This window comes from Entelurus aequoreus, linkage group LG03 (assembly GCF_033978785.1).
Source record: "Entelurus aequoreus isolate RoL-2023_Sb linkage group LG03, RoL_Eaeq_v1.1, whole genome shotgun sequence".
Taxonomy (NCBI): Eukaryota; Metazoa; Chordata; class Actinopteri; order Syngnathiformes; family Syngnathidae; genus Entelurus; species Entelurus aequoreus.
The window spans coordinates 23225168-23242633 of record NC_084733.1 but is presented as its reverse complement, the minus strand read 5'-3'; the positions used below and the strand labels follow the sequence as shown (position 1 = coordinate 23242633).

Sequence of the window (17466 nt, the reverse complement as noted above, 5' to 3'; positions counted from 1 at the left end):
TATTTACATTGTAGATTGTCACTTAAGGCATCAAAACTATGAATGAACACATGTGGAGTTATGTACTTAGCAAAAAAAGGTGAAATAACCGAAAACATGTTTTATATTCTAGTTTCTTCAAAATAGCCCCCCCTTTGCTCTTATTACTGCTTTGCACACTCCTGGCATTCTCTTGATGAGCTTCAAGCACACCTGTGAAGTGAAAACCATTTCAGGTGAATACCTCTTGAAGCTCATCAAGAGGTCACTGATGTGATGATTTTTAGGTTGTCCTGAAGAATTTGGAGGTAATCCTCCTTTTTCATTGTCCCATTTACTCTCTGTAAAACACCAGTTCCATTGGCAGCAAAACAGGCCCAGAGCATAATACTACCACCACCATGCTTGACGGTAGGCATGGTGTTCCTGGGATTAAAGGACTCACCTTTTCTCCTCCAAACATATTGCTGGGTATTGTGGCCAAACAGCTAAATTTTTGTTTCTTCTGAGAACAGAACTTTCCTCCAGAAAGTCTTATCTTTGTCCATGTGATGTCACATTCAGAAGCTTGCCAGAAGCTTGTGGATGGCTCCCAAAAGCACCTTATTGCAGTGAAACTTGCCAAGGGACATGTAACCAAATATTAACATTGCTGTATGTCAGTGACGTGCGGTGAGGTTCATGGCTGGTGAGGCACTGACTTCATCACAGTCAGATTTACAAACATATGAACCCTAAAGAGTATCTTATTCACCATTTGATTGGCAGCAGTTAACGGGTTATGTTTAAAAGCTCATACCAGCATTCTTCCCTGCTTGGCACTCAGCATCAAGGGTTGGAATTGGGGGTTAAATCACCAAAAATGATTCCCGGGCGCCGTGCCGCTGCTGCCCACTGCTCCCCTCACCTCCCAGGGGGTGAACAAGGGGATGGGTCAAATGCAGAGGACAAATTTCACCACACCTAGTGTGTGTGACAATCATTGGTACTTTAACTTAACTTTAACTTTATACATACAAACTGTAGCACACAAAAAAGCTCATTTAATTAAAAAAAACGTTATTATGGTCTTACCTTTACTTATAAATGAAGTCCATGCGCCGCTCCTTTTGAACAAAAGCATCGATAACTTGATTATAGAAGTCTTCCTTATCTTTCTTCAGTTTTAAAAGTCTCTCTGTCTTGATGGAGATCTTCCTTTAATTAAAACCTCCTGCTTCGATTGAAAGTCCAGTTTAGAAAACGGTTTTATTTTAGATATGTAATCCTCCATGTTAAAAGGCCAGGCGAGAGGAAAAAATAAACGATCGCTGCTAACTGTTGCTGCTTGTTGTCACTTCTTCTGCAGCCGAGTAGTCACAAGAATGATCTCTGGGATCACTAGCGCCCTCTACCACCAGGAGGCGGGATTACTGCGAGCCTCACCCAGTGCGTCTTCGCAGCCGTTTTATGATTGCTCAGCACAAGAAATACGTTACACACATACAGTTGTTGACAAAATATACTGTACATTATATACCTCAGCTAACTAAACTATGGAAATGTATAATATAATTCATACAGCAATACGGTCTCACTGCACAGCAGGCCAGCAGTTAGCCGAGTCATTGCGCAATCCATGGTGAGGCTCAACTGGCTGGTGACTCACCGCAAGTCTCTTCTCAGTATTTGAACGGCAAATGTGAAAATTCAGCGATTTTGAATAAAAATAATCTAAAACTGGGGAAGTTAAATGAAAAATAACTTTATAGTATAATCACTGGATACACATAACAATTTAATTAATTATTTTTCTTTTTACATTTTTTTTCTTTCCATGATGGCACGTGAGGCCCCGCCTCACCTGCCTCCCCTGACTGCACGTCACTGCTGTATGTATACTTTTGACCCAGCAGATTTGGTCACATTTTCAGTGGACCCATAATAAATTTATTAAAAAAAAAACTTCATGAATATTTTTTGTGACCAACAAGTTTGTGCTCCAGTCCCTCCAATCACAAAAAAATAAGAGTTGTAGAAATTATTGGAAACTCAAGACAGCCATGACATTATGTTCTTTACAAGTGTATGTAAACTTTTGACCACCATATATATATATATATATATATATATATATATATATATATATATATATATATATATATATATATATATATATATATATATATATATATATATATATATATTTATTTACCAAAAAATTGCAGATAAATGTAATATACATATGCAGGAATATGAGTTTAAATAAATAACAATATAAGCTGTCATTATTCACTATAATTATAAATCATTTAAAGACCTTTTGTCTCTTTGTCATTATCCAATCCGTTCCATCAGTAACGCCCGCATTACTATACTGAAAATCCAGTCCACGTTTTCACAGTTACCTTAGCAAGGTCGGGCCAGACAGCAGCAGCATTACCTTTAGTGCGTTCACAACACTGCAGAGTAGGATGTCTAATTCAGATTTTCTTTTGTCAAAGCTGATCTTTTTATGTAGTCGTTCACATTACAAAAAAAACGTATCCAGACTGACCAGAATACAGACATGACGACGCACGTCATGACGTTTACAGAAGTAAACTCGGAAGTAGACATGCTTCAATTCTCGTCGTCTCAGTACTGGCCCATTTGTGGCAATTTCAAGGATTTTGTGCAATCAAATTCAAAATGTTATGAACCGCGGAGAAGATTATGAAAGAAGATGTCTCCCATCCAGTTTTGGGTACATTTGCCTCGATGTTCTGTCTGAAAAGCGTGTTGTCGAACATTGATTGACGTGAGTTCCTCAAACATTATTTTTACCTGTTTCTGCTAATTTATCACCTATTTATTTTGTAACCTTCTATTTTGGGGAATAATTTGCCATTTTGCGACCGGAGCGCTGGAGAGTTCACACTGAAGTCGCATCATAACACTATCTGATTGATTTGTCAAATAAAACTCATAATAATAATGTCTATAATATTGCTGACAGAAAAATAACTTCCATACCGTATGATAATCAAAGCACACTACTACAGCTTTGCAGTATCGGTATGCTACTTAAAATAATTGATGTAGCCTAATAGACTTAGTGATATTTTCGAGTAGTTTTTGGGGGCTCTGAAGACTGGATTTACTGACAGATTCATAGTCAAAAAGGTGGAGTTCTATGGGTGTTTTTTTTATCTTCTCTTTGATCGTTTTCACCATAAATGGCGGGTTATTGTGATAGTCCATGTCACCCATTCTTACTGGCCAAGTGTGGTGTTTGGAAGCCATATACAATGATGTGGAGGGCCAGATCTGGTTGAGTTAGACACCTGTGAACTAAGCTATTCAATTGTGCACATTGAACCAACAAGCGATATATACTTGGAGGAATGTGACACAAAGGCGCACACGGTGCGTTCAATGACTGCTGAACAGAGCAGGATGCCGCAACGGCTGTCGTCCACCTGAAATAATTGATCTTATTTGTTACACACTTTTCATTTAAATAAATCTTAAATTGTTACAATACAAACCAATATTTAAGAAAATCTTAGTTGTTAAAGCAGATAAAATTCTAAGAATAAAACACTGAAGCATAAGAAACACAAAACATGCAAGAGTGGGTTTCTAAGAGTGTGTCTCGTTATTTTAGTTGTTAAAATACAAAAATAATTTGGTCAAAAGATTTCAGTGTGTTTATAAGTATACTAAAGATAACATGATAATTTTGGTCACGATAACCGTGATATGACATGTTCATATCAGTACATCCATAGATGCATTCTCAACTAGTTTGCTGCTTTAACAAGGACAACATGACGTCAGCTGGAGATAAAAATGTAAATGGTAAAAAATGTTAATAGTTTCAAAACATTTTAAAACAAAAAGATTACAAAACAAGTGCTGGCTGGGCCTAATAGCGGACGTTTTGTTCTGATGTCTGCTTTGACATGCACTATAACTGTGATATTCTTAACATGTCTGTACATGCTTGTAAAGATTTATTCCTCGTTCTTATCCTGACATGACGCTGATGCGTGAGAAAAACAAAAGGCAAGAAATGACTAAGATTATTTTGAACAAAGTCATGCTTATCTTCATGCACTTGGCACTCTTGACTTTGTGGTGTATTTTCTCTTCTTCTGGTTATTAGTAATATAACTGGCAGCAACACCAATTGCCTTGACTTGTTCTGGTTATTTCTGTACCCATTGGCTACAACTTCTCTTCTCACACTTGGTGTCGTTGCTCCTTCATTGTATTGAAGTGACAAATCAGGAAGAAGACACGCCCTATGTAGACATGGAGAGCCAAAGCTAAAAACAAGGCTAACAATAAAGCAACATGCTTTCCTTATTATTTGTGCCTTTTTGTCTCTTTGTGTCGTCAATGACTGATTTTGCAGAAGCTTTGTAAAAAAGGACCGTGGTCAAGGAACACTTTCACCACATAAAAATGTGCATACGGTAACTGAGAAGATAGTTAACATTTTTCTCAGGGTATTCAATTGATCACAACTGGACTGTCCAAATTGTCTTAGAAGAACTTTTGTTTCGCCTCTCACCCGAGCAGAACAGTCTTCTTAGACAAACTGATCAGTCCAGGAGCGATGGATTGAATTAGGATACAATGATCTGGATGAATGGAAGCATCAACAGAATAGTCAGAACTTCAACTCTAAGAGATCACGGTCATCCAATTGTATGAAACTGTTATCAAACAGTTACACAACGGTTCAGGGGCTGTCAATTGTTCCTGCCGTACACTACTCCACTTGCATAGATAATTACAATAACTAAATCTTGGAATAAAGGGTGTAACAGAGATGAATGCATATACTGTAGGTTTAAAAATGTCATACACCACGCAAAAAAGTTGTTTTAACCCAACATTGGACTGAAACAGAGAACACAGCAGGAAAGTTTATGTTTTACAACAAAATATTTGGATTCAAATGGAGCGTACAAGAGGAAACATCCACAGGGACATTAGGATACTATAGGGTATAACAAAAGAGGAAACGAGAGAGACCGCAAAAAAGGGTACAAGACGGATTGTGGTCAAGTTCTTCCGCTGGAGAAGCGTTCAAGGCCTGAAACTCCATCTGGGGTTCTACTGGCCAGGCGGGCCCTGTTTGTATGGGAACCCATTTCCTGAGTGATTAACGGCAAGGAGAGAATGTATGCGTGTGAGTGTGTGTGAGTATGTGTGTGTGTGTGTGATATTGTGAGCACTGGGGGTTGCAGCTCGAAGAGGTCTGGGGTTGTTTTGTCTGCTTCAGGAGGAAAGGAATGTCAAACACTGCGGACAGGATGCCTTGCGAGAGAAGAGGACGAGGGCGGGACATAGTGTGAGAGTGGGCAAGCACAGAAGGGGGGGAGGAGGACAACGACGAGAGACAGGAAGGTCCAGAAAGTAGCAGACACAAGGAGGAAATGTGCTCGACAGCATTCCTCCTTTTGCTGCTATTTGCATTCCGACACAGTAGCGAGGTGGAGTGACTACAAGCTGTCAGAGAGAAAACCATTCCCCTTTTCAAACTTGACTGTGAACCTGCAGAACCTGTCCTTATACCTAATGACTTACAGTCCTCAAGCTTTCCCTGTTTAACAAATACCAGCCAAGGGTTTCACACACTCACAGCCCGGCTACATGGAAACTATTATGTATGCGCGAACACAGTACATGACAAGGAGGGAATATCCCTTCTTTGCCAGTTTAGCCCTTAATGGGCTAAACTGGCAAAATGTGAGGAGGGCTTATGGTCAAATCTGCAATATGAACCATGCCGATTTAACATGTTTTTGTGCTTTTTATAAATTGATCAATCATTAAGAATGATACACAAAACGGAGCGCACTACTTCACTACTTGCCTCCGACCGGCAGAGGCACTGTTAATTCCATCTCAACTAGTTTGTGTCTTTCAAACAGAGCCTTTAGAGAGAGAGATATCTAACCAACTCGTTTAATACTATTTAATAAAAGAAAAGTTAAGGTGCAGTTTGCAGTGGCTGCCTTTAGGGAGCTGGCATTCAAACGAGCTTCAAACATTATTCTGGTCCAACATTGTCAGCTATGTGCAGCCCGACTACACTCGCACAATAAGAACACTTCAAAAAAGCAGCGTTTGGAAAAGTGTACGATTTACCGTAACTCAACAGGAATGTAGCAACTGTATCATCTTCTTGTTGATGAAGACCACTCAAAAGCAACTTTACTTTCTCTTTCTGCTGTACGTGTTTTGTCTGCGTCCCCAATGTGTACCGGTGGAGTAATGTGCAATTAGCAAGCCAAAATCGTACCTTTAGAACTGCAATGTTTAGAACACATTTATTCAAATTTGAATTACAATAAAAGGAAGTCTAAGTCTAAGTCTAATTTGTTGAATCTGTTCTCTTAAACAGTGGTTACCAACCTTTCTGAGCCCCAAATCCCTGGTCTCAGCCAAAAACCAAAGCAAGATCTAACCCTGCGTCAACTATGTTTTACCAGTATATAGGTTTATGTTAACCTGACTCTCGCCAGATAATTGTCGTTCGTTGAGCTCCAAACATTGATCTGGGAGTTCTCAATAGGAGATGTATTTCAGAAGGCGGGGCCTTGTAAAAAAATCATTGTATGTGATTGGATAAACCACTTGTCCGTTATCTTAAATGACATGCTACTTCAACCACTCACATCGAAATCAACCCGTGACGCTGATGAGAGCGGCGCTGGGAAATCCACACCCGGTCGGAAGAAGAGCCAAAACATCCTTGCCACCAATAAATGCCTTCAAAACCGTTCTCTGTTCATCCTTTAAATAATTAATATTCGATCGATGTCGCAAAACAGTTGCAATAGCAGAATCAATGTCAGCACACGACTCCTCGCTCCGTGCCGCCATTGTTGTTTGAATCAAACAGTCCCTCCGGCGCTACGTCACATCAATGAAATCCCGCCCGGCGGTCCTGATTGGTTCATTATTTTTTGCTATCTGGAAGGAGTTTGCAATGCCTTCGAGCCCAGACCCGTGTTGAGCTCAGCGAACTACAGTGGTCTGGCGAGAGTCAGGTTAGGTTTATGTGCCAATATATATATATATATATATATATATATATATATATATATATATATATATATAGTATATATATTAGGGCTGCACAGTTAATCGAATTTTAATCGTGATCACCTGCGATATCAACATTTAAAAAGCATGCTCCCCTGCATATCAATTGAAGTACTTTCACAAACCGACAGTCAGCCAATCACCAGGGGGCGACCGAAAGACAGTGGACTTATGTGAGAAGGAGTGAGAGTGTGTGAGAGGGTGACAGACACTTGATCAGCTGATCGCCTGGAGCTACCGAACATATTTGCAAAAATAAATGCAATATTACATTGGTTCCCTTCTGTCCCGTAGAGTGACCCACATTTTAACGCCGGAACATGACCGCATGCCTCACCGTCCTCTATGCTAATAATCCTAATAGAGTTATGGTTGCTCACAGAGCGGTCCGCCCGCCACCGGCGTAAATCCCAGACGTGAAGACTACCTTAACATCAACCGTGCACCAAGGGACACCATATCCATCCACCTCTCAAAGACAAGCATAAATATCAGATGAAATTACGTTTTATTTAGCAAAGACACAAGCGGTAGAAAATAGTCCTATATATACTGTGAGCAGTACAGTGTGTTCTTTGTAGTATGTGTCTTTTGTGCATAATCTTACTTTTGCATTTGTTAGCACTTTATGATCGCAGTCTGCAATGACATTTATTTTTAGTTAGCCCTTTCGTCTTTTGTAAATTTTATTTTATAACTGATGAACTATTTTTAATAAATTTTCATTTTGAAATGAACGCCCAGTTAACATACTGTTTGTTTATTGATAAAAAATAATCGTGACTATAATTTTGGCCATAATCGTGCAGCCCTAATATATAAATATATATATAACGAGTTGGCGAATTGTCCAGAGTGTACACTGCCTTCCACCCAAGTGCAGCTGGGATAGGCTCTAGCCCCCCTTTGCACATGTCAATGTATACTTTTGTATTTACAATTACTCAACACAATATCTGTACTTTGGAGCAATGTTCACAGAATCTAGTATTTGGCTTGTAAGCTTCTCGTCGCAGGCAAGCGACGATGGTCGTAGTTTAGGGAAGAGTTGTTTGATGTTGGATGCTAGTAAATGTCCGATGCGTTGCAACAGTCAACCTTAATGCATTGTTGCACCCCGATAATTTTTGAGCACGTCATGCAACACGTTTGTGAGACGAGCAGGTATTGTGTGTAGCCGTGCTCGGTGGAGTTTGACCGCGGTGTCGAGAGCCGCTGGATGCGAGGCTGAAGAGAGAGAGGCAGAGGTGTTCAGTCAAATTCAGGGGTTAAAATGCTTGCCTGATGGCAGGTTGGTTGGTCATTCTCCAGGTGGGGTTTTCAGTGATGTCATATTAATACAGTATTTTTTTCCGAATATTTTCCAAAGATCAACTGGTCTGTCGCGATCGACGGGTTGGCGACCCCTGTCTTAAAGCAATATTGACAACATAAATTTGCTAGCCAGTGCTGGCGTTATATTTTTTTATTAGAATTATTTTAATTTAGACCTTGCTGTAAACTGCACCTTGAATTATAGGGGCTGCTTACAACATTTACACAGATGTCTAGAGCAGTGGTTCTTAACCTTGTTGGAGGTACCAAACCCCACCAGTTTTATATGCGCATTCACCGAACCCTTCTTTAGTGAAAAATAAAATGTTTAGTTTTTTTCAAATTCAAGACAAAGTTTTGTTTTTTTACTGGTGCACAAAATGAACCGTGCATGAACATCACCTTGTTCAAAGAACAAAGCCAACACAGTGCATGAACTCACACCAAATTACACACCTGCAAATCAGTGTGACTTCTGCTGTTGCCGTATCCATAATACGCCGATAGGGAGAAGTTTTTATTTACACAATGAGTCAAGTGTGTCTTGACCTCCGCGGCGGAGGCTCCGCCGAACCCCTAAGGCCGACTCACCGAACCCCTAGGGTTCAATGGAACCCAGGTTAAGAACCACTGGTCTAGTGATGTAAATTGTAAATGGTTGTACTTGTATAGCGCTTTTCTACCCCTTTTTAAGGAGCCCAAAGCGCTTTGACAGTATTTCCACATTCACCCATTCACACACTGATGATGGCGGGAGCTGCCATGCAAGGCGCTAACCAGGACTCATCAGGAGCAAGGGTGAAGTGTCTTGCCCAAGGACACAACGGACGTGACTAGGATGGCAGAAGGTGGGTGCTAACTTTCCAATGTATTTTAAGCGTTATATCCTGCCCTCATCCGGCTTCTAGGACAAAATGATGTAACTACATACATACATAACACATGCATCAGCTTTGGGTGTTGCTAGCTAATAATAGCAATTTCAATAGCTAGCGTTAGCTATCATTGAATGTACAGTACAGGCCAAAAGTTTGGACATCTTCTCATTTCCATGCGTTTTCTTTATTTTCACGACTATTTACATTGTAGATTGTCACTGAAGGCATCAAAACTATGACACCTGTGAAGTGAAAACCATTTCAGGTGACTACCTCTTGAAGCTCATCGAGAGAATGCTAAGAGTGTGCAAAGCAGGAATCAGAGCAAAGGGTGGCTATTTTGAATAAACTAGAATATAAAACATGTTTTAGTTATTTCACCTTTTTTTGTTAAGTACATAACTCCACATGTTTTCATTCATAGTTTTGGTGCCTTAAGTGTTAATCTATAATGTAATTAGTCATTAAAATAATGAAAACGCATTAAATGAGAATGTGTGTCCAAACTTTTGGCATGTACTGTATATTCTATCATAAACAACAACTGCAAATTGTTCGTTGCTTCACTTAGACTGCTTTTTTATGTGTGCACGCGATCCCTGCACGTACATGTTGACGTGACAGGGTAAGTGACCGTCGTAAACACCAATCATTTTATACGGGCCCGTAAAAATTTGTACTACACAAACTTAATTATAGACAGTTTGAAGACAAATGTGTTCTGTTAAATCACTAAAGGTAACATAAGATAGCCAATTGTGTTATGTTTTTTGTTTTGAACAACGTATCTGTAAGCAAGTTGCAAACAGCCCATCTAATAGCAAATGTTCCCCATAGGTGGTCAAAGAATCCATATTATCTGATTAACAAATCAGTCTGTACCGTAAATTTTGTCAAAAGTGAAAGTGTACCAATAGGTAGACTGTCAGTTTTTGGCACCCATCTGAGTGTTACAGTACCAAAAGATGAGTTTATAAAGTTAAGCACCAATGTAGTTGCTTTTTTTAAACAAAAAAAAGAAACTATCACCAGTTACAGTTAATGATAATAAACTAAATATGTTATCATCAACCGCTGTCACACCCAAACTGTTATCATCCTCAGACTGGATTCGTTAGCATCATAAATCGAGCTTACTTTTTTCCCCAGACACTAGGTAAACAAAGCAGGAAGGTATTGAATTGTGCAACCATTGCTAATGCTAAAATAATAAGTTAAAATGACATACTTTCACAACTTTATATGGCAATATTAATGAGATAAAAATGAGCGCTGTTGCTTTACATTCCAGGTCTATGCCTACAAAAAAGCAACCACTTATTTTTGAGTGCTATGTTATTTCTCTGCAGTTTCAAAGTTCAGCTGCCAAGCACTTCCTTGTGTTGTTGCTGTTGTAGTCGCGCTGGACCCTGCCCATGCGAAAGTGCGAGGCATTCTTTGACTGGCAGAGCAGAAATGATTGGCCGCTATTGTTTATTTTTAATGTCAATTGTGTTTCAAATGCTTGGTATGGCTGCTGGGAGTGCAGATGCGGCTCGCACGCCAGGAGAGATAAAGCGTGAACTTAGCAGCATTCTTTAGTGCCGTACACACCTCAAGACAAAAAGAGGAACGGACGAATGCATGCATGGACACAACTAAACAAATAGGCAGCGATTGTGGATCAAATAATAAACATTTGCCGTGTCTTTCATTTGGTACTAGTTGAATCTTAGAAATTAACACAGACGACAATTACCTGCAAACCATTTGTCAAAATATGTTCTGTAATATCAGGGTTGGCACCTTTTAACATATGTAAAGGTTAAAAATCACAATAGGGCTACCTCGGTTTTCGCATGCCTCACTTTGCGTAGGATTCGGTTTGACAAAATATTTTCCTGGTTTTTCCATACAGTCTCAGTTATTGCACGTACAAACATTGCACAGATAACAAACTAGTTTGTTTGTCCGCAGAATCGTGTTCCCATACAAATAATTCTACATGTTGGGGACTAAGTCTTGTCGTGCTTTTAAAAGGAGAACCGCACTTTTTCTGGGATTTTGCCTGTCGTTCGGAATATGATAAAACAAGAAGACAAAAAGTTTGTATTTATTTATTGGCTTTCTAACATATAAAAATCGGTTCGTTCCTGGTGGCTATCAATGCAGCTAATGGGAGGCGAGCAATCAATTCAACCTCTAAATCACTTTAAAAATGCATTCAAAAACGTCAACAATACTTCATTTACGTTCCGTAACCTGTATCGTAACCAAACTGTAGTGACATTGTTATTGTAAGAGCGAGCACTGAGGAACTCTCTTTCTAGCGTACTAACACATCGGCGTGCTACAGTATTAGCCGTAGAAGCTAACTACAGCAAGAGATAAGCTAGCTTCTACATCAGCACAAAACATGTTTTATTGGTAATTTATGGTATTATTTTCGGGTCTCCCTATGTCTAGCATTAAAAGATTACAGTTGGTACAAAACGCGGCTGCTAGACTTTTGACAAGAACAAGAACGTTTGATCATATTACGCCTATACTGGCTCACCTGCACTGGCTTCCTGTGCACTTAAGATGTGACTTTAAGGTTTTACTACTTACGTATAAAATACTACACGGTCTAGCTCCATCCTATCTTGCCGATTGTATTGTACCATATGTCCCGGCAAGAAATTTGCGTTCAAAGAACTCCGGCTTATTAGTAATTCCCAGAGCCCAAAAAAAGTCTGCGGGCTATAGAGCGTTTTCTATTCGGGCTCCAGTACTATGGAATGCCCTCCCGGTAACAGTTAGAGATGCTACCTCAGTAGAAGCATTTAAGTCCCATCTTAAAACTAATTTGTATACTCTAGCCTTTAAATAGACCCCCTTTTTAGACCAGTTGATCTGCCGTTTCTTTTCTTTTCTCCTCTGCCCCCCTCTCCCTTGTGGAGGGGGGGGGGGGGCACAGGTCCGGTGGCCATGGATGAAGTGCTGGCTGTCCAGAATCGGGACCCGGGGTGGACCGCTCGCCTGTGCATCGGTTGGGGACATCTCTGCGCTGCTGACCCGTCTCCGCTCGGGATGGTCTCCTGCTGGCCCCACTATGGACTGGACTCTCACTATTATGTTAGATCCACTATGGACTGGACTTTCACAATATTATGGTAGACCCACTCGACGTCCATTGCATCCAGTCTCCCCTAGGGGGGGGGGGGGGGGGGGGGGGGGGGGGGGGGTTACCCACATCTTCGGTCCTCTCCAAGGTTTCATTCACATTGACATCCCACTGGGTTGTGAGTTTTTCCTTGGCCATATGTGGCCTCTGAACCGAGGACGTCGTTGTGGCTTGTGCAGCCCTTTGAGACACTTGTGATTTAGGGCTATATAAATAAACATTGATTGATTGATTGATGTTTGAGTATGTAACGCACAACAGTGCGATAAAACACATATCTGTACTGACTGAGAAACAATTACATTACAGTATCTGTAAAGTATTAGCCCACATTTCATGTTTTGTTTGTACACGCATGACGTGCTGTATGTATCATGATTAACATAAAGTGTGACTCACCCAATCCACAGTTGTCTGTCTGTTTGATCCAGCTGGCTAGGAATGTTTTTTCTAGTTAATTATGGGTAAGTACGGCATTTATGTCGAAATAGCTTGTCTTCAAGTTCCACATTTTGCAGCTTCGATTCACTTCCACCTCACTTTATCGGCTTCCGTCTGCTCCAACGTTTCACGCTTCCTTTGTGCTGGCTTCTAGAAGCAGCAGTTCATCCTCCACAAAATCCGTTTCAAAAAGCTAAAGTTGTGAATCGTCATTTGTCCAAAAATAGTCGTCTTTGTTGTTTGTTACCGAATCTGTCATGATTACAACAGTACACAAGTTGTTGCCAGAAGGCAGACGTGCGCCACTATAGAAACAGAAATAAATGCGTCGAAGAATTAGTTCCAGAAATTATTAAGATGACCAAAATATGGTAAATATTGTACATATTACATATTGTTATGAACGTGTCTGTTACTATATAATATATAGACTTGATGGAGGGTTTTGAAGTTGTTCTAGAGGGCTTTGAAGGCTACGATGACTGCCATTAGCTGCATGTTCCAAGCATTTTTTATCATCTTTAAAATCCTCATAAAAAGAAAGACGTGTGTTCTTGTGTCACATAATGATTGTGAACGATAGGCAAAAAAAGTGCAGTTCCTCTTTAATACACTTTGTAAACCCAACTGTCCTTATTATAACACACGCTTATATTAGCCTGCTCTCTCTCAACTCCCCCAGCATTGTTGCCCCTTTATGATCCTCACTGGTTGACTATGTAGTTTTTTTGTTAACTAACACAGTTATAGTGCGTTCCATTCGTACTGTGAAATTAAAATTCCTGATTTCCTAGTCAGAAATTTCAACTGGAACACTCCCTTAGGTCAAAGGTTGAAGAGTGCTAACCACCCCAAAGTTAGCTTCAAAGATGACCGCTCTGGGTGTAGAATCGTCTCGAATAGTCATTATTAGCACCCCTGACAATTTTTTTGTCGCACTAAATCAGTCATATACTATGTATTGATGGACGTTTATACATGGTTATGTTAGTATACATTAAATTTTTTTCATGTGTTTTATACGTTTTACGTCGCTAGCAAATGCGTCCGTTTCCTCTTCATCCATTGTGTTTGAAGGTTGCATATTATTCCATAAGTGGTTGATTTTCAGATAAGGCAAGCACAAATAGCTTTCGTGGATGTGGCCATCTTGATTTACAACTTCGTAACTTGGCCCTGACGCCATTCCCAGCTCCGACTTCCGACTTCCAATGCACCATTTCACCACACGTCTCTGGGTATGGCTGCAAATCAATCAAAGTGCCAAATTTTTTTTAAGAAAGGTAAAAGTGATGGTAAATGTACAAGTGTCTTGTACATGTTAAAGAATGGACAATAATAAAGCATCCTGATCCTGAAATGTTCATTTATTAATTTCATTTTCATGTGTATTATGCATCGTTTTTTCCAAATAAATTATAATTTCTCTCTTAAATGTGTTATATGGTAATATTGTTTGTTGTCTGGAATAGATTAATTGGAGTTACATTATTTATGAAATAAATGTATTCAGTTTTCGTACGATTGAGTTTTCATCTGACTTTGCTGACCTGGCTAAATTTAAAGACATAAAAAAACACCATGTTCAACCTGTGCAATAAATATTCTGCTTCCCTGAAGGAAGAAAATAGTTCTTCGCAATATCACCTATGCAATACTGCTGCTGCTGCTTTAAATCTAAACTTTAAACACGCATAGCTCTTGATAACGTGTTTTTAATTGGTCACCAGACACAGCATATTTTGGGTGTCTTTCAAGGATTTATTGGGTTTTCTTTAGTCCTTATGGTAAAAATTCTTCCAGCAAAAAAAAGTTACAGCAAATTTTTAGAATTGTCCCAAATTAATAACAGAACTACAATTGGCTACATTCAACTTTTTTTTGGGCCAGTTTGGTTAATAAGAGTCACCTAATTTGTACATCTAGCTACACTCAATACGAGTCATAACGAGTAAATATAGTCATTCAACTTGCAATCAATCTATTAATAGATTCTCTGTAAAATTATAGTTGACTTTACAAGTTAGTACCTGATACAAGCACACCTCGTAAAACGACCCTGTTTTTGAAAATACACTTTAAAGTTCGATATAGTGCGTCCCATATAACGTGATCGTGCTGTAGACCCCAAATTTTTGCCTGTTTTTCCCCACCAGAGTCAATCGCGCTGTTTTTCACCAAATTATTGCATATTTACAAATTTACACAGTAAATCTTTATGAAAGTCTCCAAAAAGAAGACATAAATTCATTTATAAAACTAAATACAGATAACAAAATATAAACCAAGTGATGTCCAAACCTAATGGTGAATAGTGCCCGCCCCATTCACGTCACGTCACTCTACAACAAGCAGGTTTAGGCAGCCGAGCCAAGTGCGTAACTTTTTTGAAAAGAAAAGGGTAAAAAATAAGGCTAACGATATAACGCGATCTCAGAGATAACGCGATCCGTATTTTATGGACCCCAACGACCGTGTTACAGTCTATGCAACATTGAATGTATAGCAAAATGGCTGACAAATGCTTCATACAGTCCAACATTACCAGCAAAAATATTGAAAATACTCAATACAAGTCCCTTACAATGAGTATCTGTTTATTGTAAACTAAAGTATTTGTCAAAAGAAGAACTGTGGTTGGTCAGTACTACGTGTGGCGACTCTTTACAGTTCATAGTTATAAGAATCCGCAGGTGTATTGTAAAAATTATAGCGTTCTTTTACTATTCAGCAAAATTCTGATTTGAAAGCGCTTTTTTGTTGTTTTTGTGGTCGAACGAATGTTTTCAAAAATGACTTACGGTTCTCAACATTAAATAACCCAACATTCTGATAAAATAGGCTAAGCATTTTTCTTACAATACTACACTGGTAAAGGCAACCGCCTGTTTAATGGTTGAAAAGTGTTCCACATGTGGAACACATTCAGCTTGAGCTAATTTATACCCTTTAATTAGGCCTACAGGACAAATGAGGAAAATACTATGGGATAACATTCACTATAAATCTTAAGGTTGTTAACATGACTGACCACATTGTCGCTTGTTGAAGCGCAGAATGCAGTAAAAAAAAAGAGTGGTAGTTGAGGTAGAAAACAAGCCTTCAACTTGTATTTGTGTTTGACCAGGCAGTCAAAACACAACGTGTTGTATATACCTGCTTGTCAAGGTTGCAGAAAGAGAATAAACTGGGTGACAAACTAAGCTATGCTTCCTCACCTTGACATATTAGCGCATTGTACAAACTCTAATTAAATGTAACGATTCTGAGGAGGGAGTGGGTGGTTTCACAAATAAACCCAGACGGTCTAAGAAAGGGAGGAAACAGGCTGAGGTATGATCATAAAATATGCCTGGTATTCCACAATGTTCCACAGTGCACAAATGAGCCAGTCAGGGACCTGGGAGTGTTATAGGATTCCAGCAAAGCACTCCTGGGACCCACTGATTTGTTCACGAGTATATTCACAGCTATACCAAGTCAGGCTATTGGTATTTGATGATGAGGGCACTAAATCGTACAAATTATGTTAGCTAATGAGGACATGAACTCAATAGTTGGGGGCTTTTTGTTTGAGAAACAGCAGTCTACAAGGTGTTTTATCCACTTATCTAAATATTCGTATTTTAAGCTAATGCTATGAAAACAAATCCAAGTTCTTGTTATTTTATTTTGAGCATTGTAAAGTCAAATTTGTCCTCGGCCCTTTGGTTCGTAGCTGAGTTTTATGTAGCCAGCATTGGATCAATTCTTGACAACCTAATAAAACCTAGGTTTTTCTTACCCTTTTTGGAAAGTTTTACATACAGCAACAACAAATAACCACAGAAATGAAAAAAAATAGTACTGTACAGTGGTACCTCAACTTAGTGGTACCTTGACTTACGAGTGTTTTGAAATACGATGTGTCTCTCTGCCTTTTGTTCTGCTTTAAAATGCGAGCATAATCTACGTTACAAACCTCTGAGCAGCTAGATGGCGTAGCAAATGCCACAGTGAACCCCAGTAAATGTTTCACATCATTATTACTGTGTTATAAAATGCAGGTGATGCATTCACAGGAGTGCTGGCCATGGACATTTTGCATTATCTCCTTACCCTGTTACATTCATAAAACTACTTTACTGTAGTTTGTTAAATTTTCTTTTAAAAAGACATGTTACATATTACAATTGTACTGTTTTAAATGTATTTGATTAAATTGATTTCAATTCATTTCAACGGGTGAGGTTGCTTTAAGATACGAGTATTCCGAGTTAAAAGCTCTGTCATGAAGGGCAATGTGCTCGTAGTAGGTTTAGGTACCACTGCATATCCTCCGGAGAACCAGCATCCACATTAGTTTAAATATTAGTTTATGCATGCCAGGACAGTAGTCGGTCATCCAAATTAAGAATTTGGTAATAAGACGTCGCTGTATATAGTTGTGATGCATTGAAGCTTAAACGTTGTTATACGAAAAGTAATGCGATCTTTGATGCCAAAACTTCTAGCAACACAAATAATACAATTCAAATGAATTTAGGTTGAAATCTCCTTCACGTAAAGAGCCCAGCAGTTATGCTTGGTCTTTTACTTTGAAGGACAAAGTCTTCACCTTGAACTAATTAGTGGGATTAGCAG

At 39.2% G+C, this 17466-nt stretch overlaps 1 protein-coding gene across 5 annotated transcripts in view; it reads right to left on the bottom strand.

Annotated features, from left to right (window-relative positions):
• The window catches only part of luzp1 (leucine zipper protein 1), a 92316-nt gene that overhangs the window by 51143 nt on the left and 23707 nt on the right, over window positions 1–17466 (bottom strand). The window contains exon 1 of one of the 5 annotated variants that reach the window (XM_062041475.1): window positions 12802–14016. The exons of the other annotated variants lie outside the window; for them this stretch is intronic. The gene's annotated coding sequence lies outside the window, so the exon portion shown is untranslated. Of the gene's footprint in view, window positions 1–12801; window positions 14017–17466 lie in introns of those variants that run through there. 5 annotated transcript variants of the gene reach the window in all.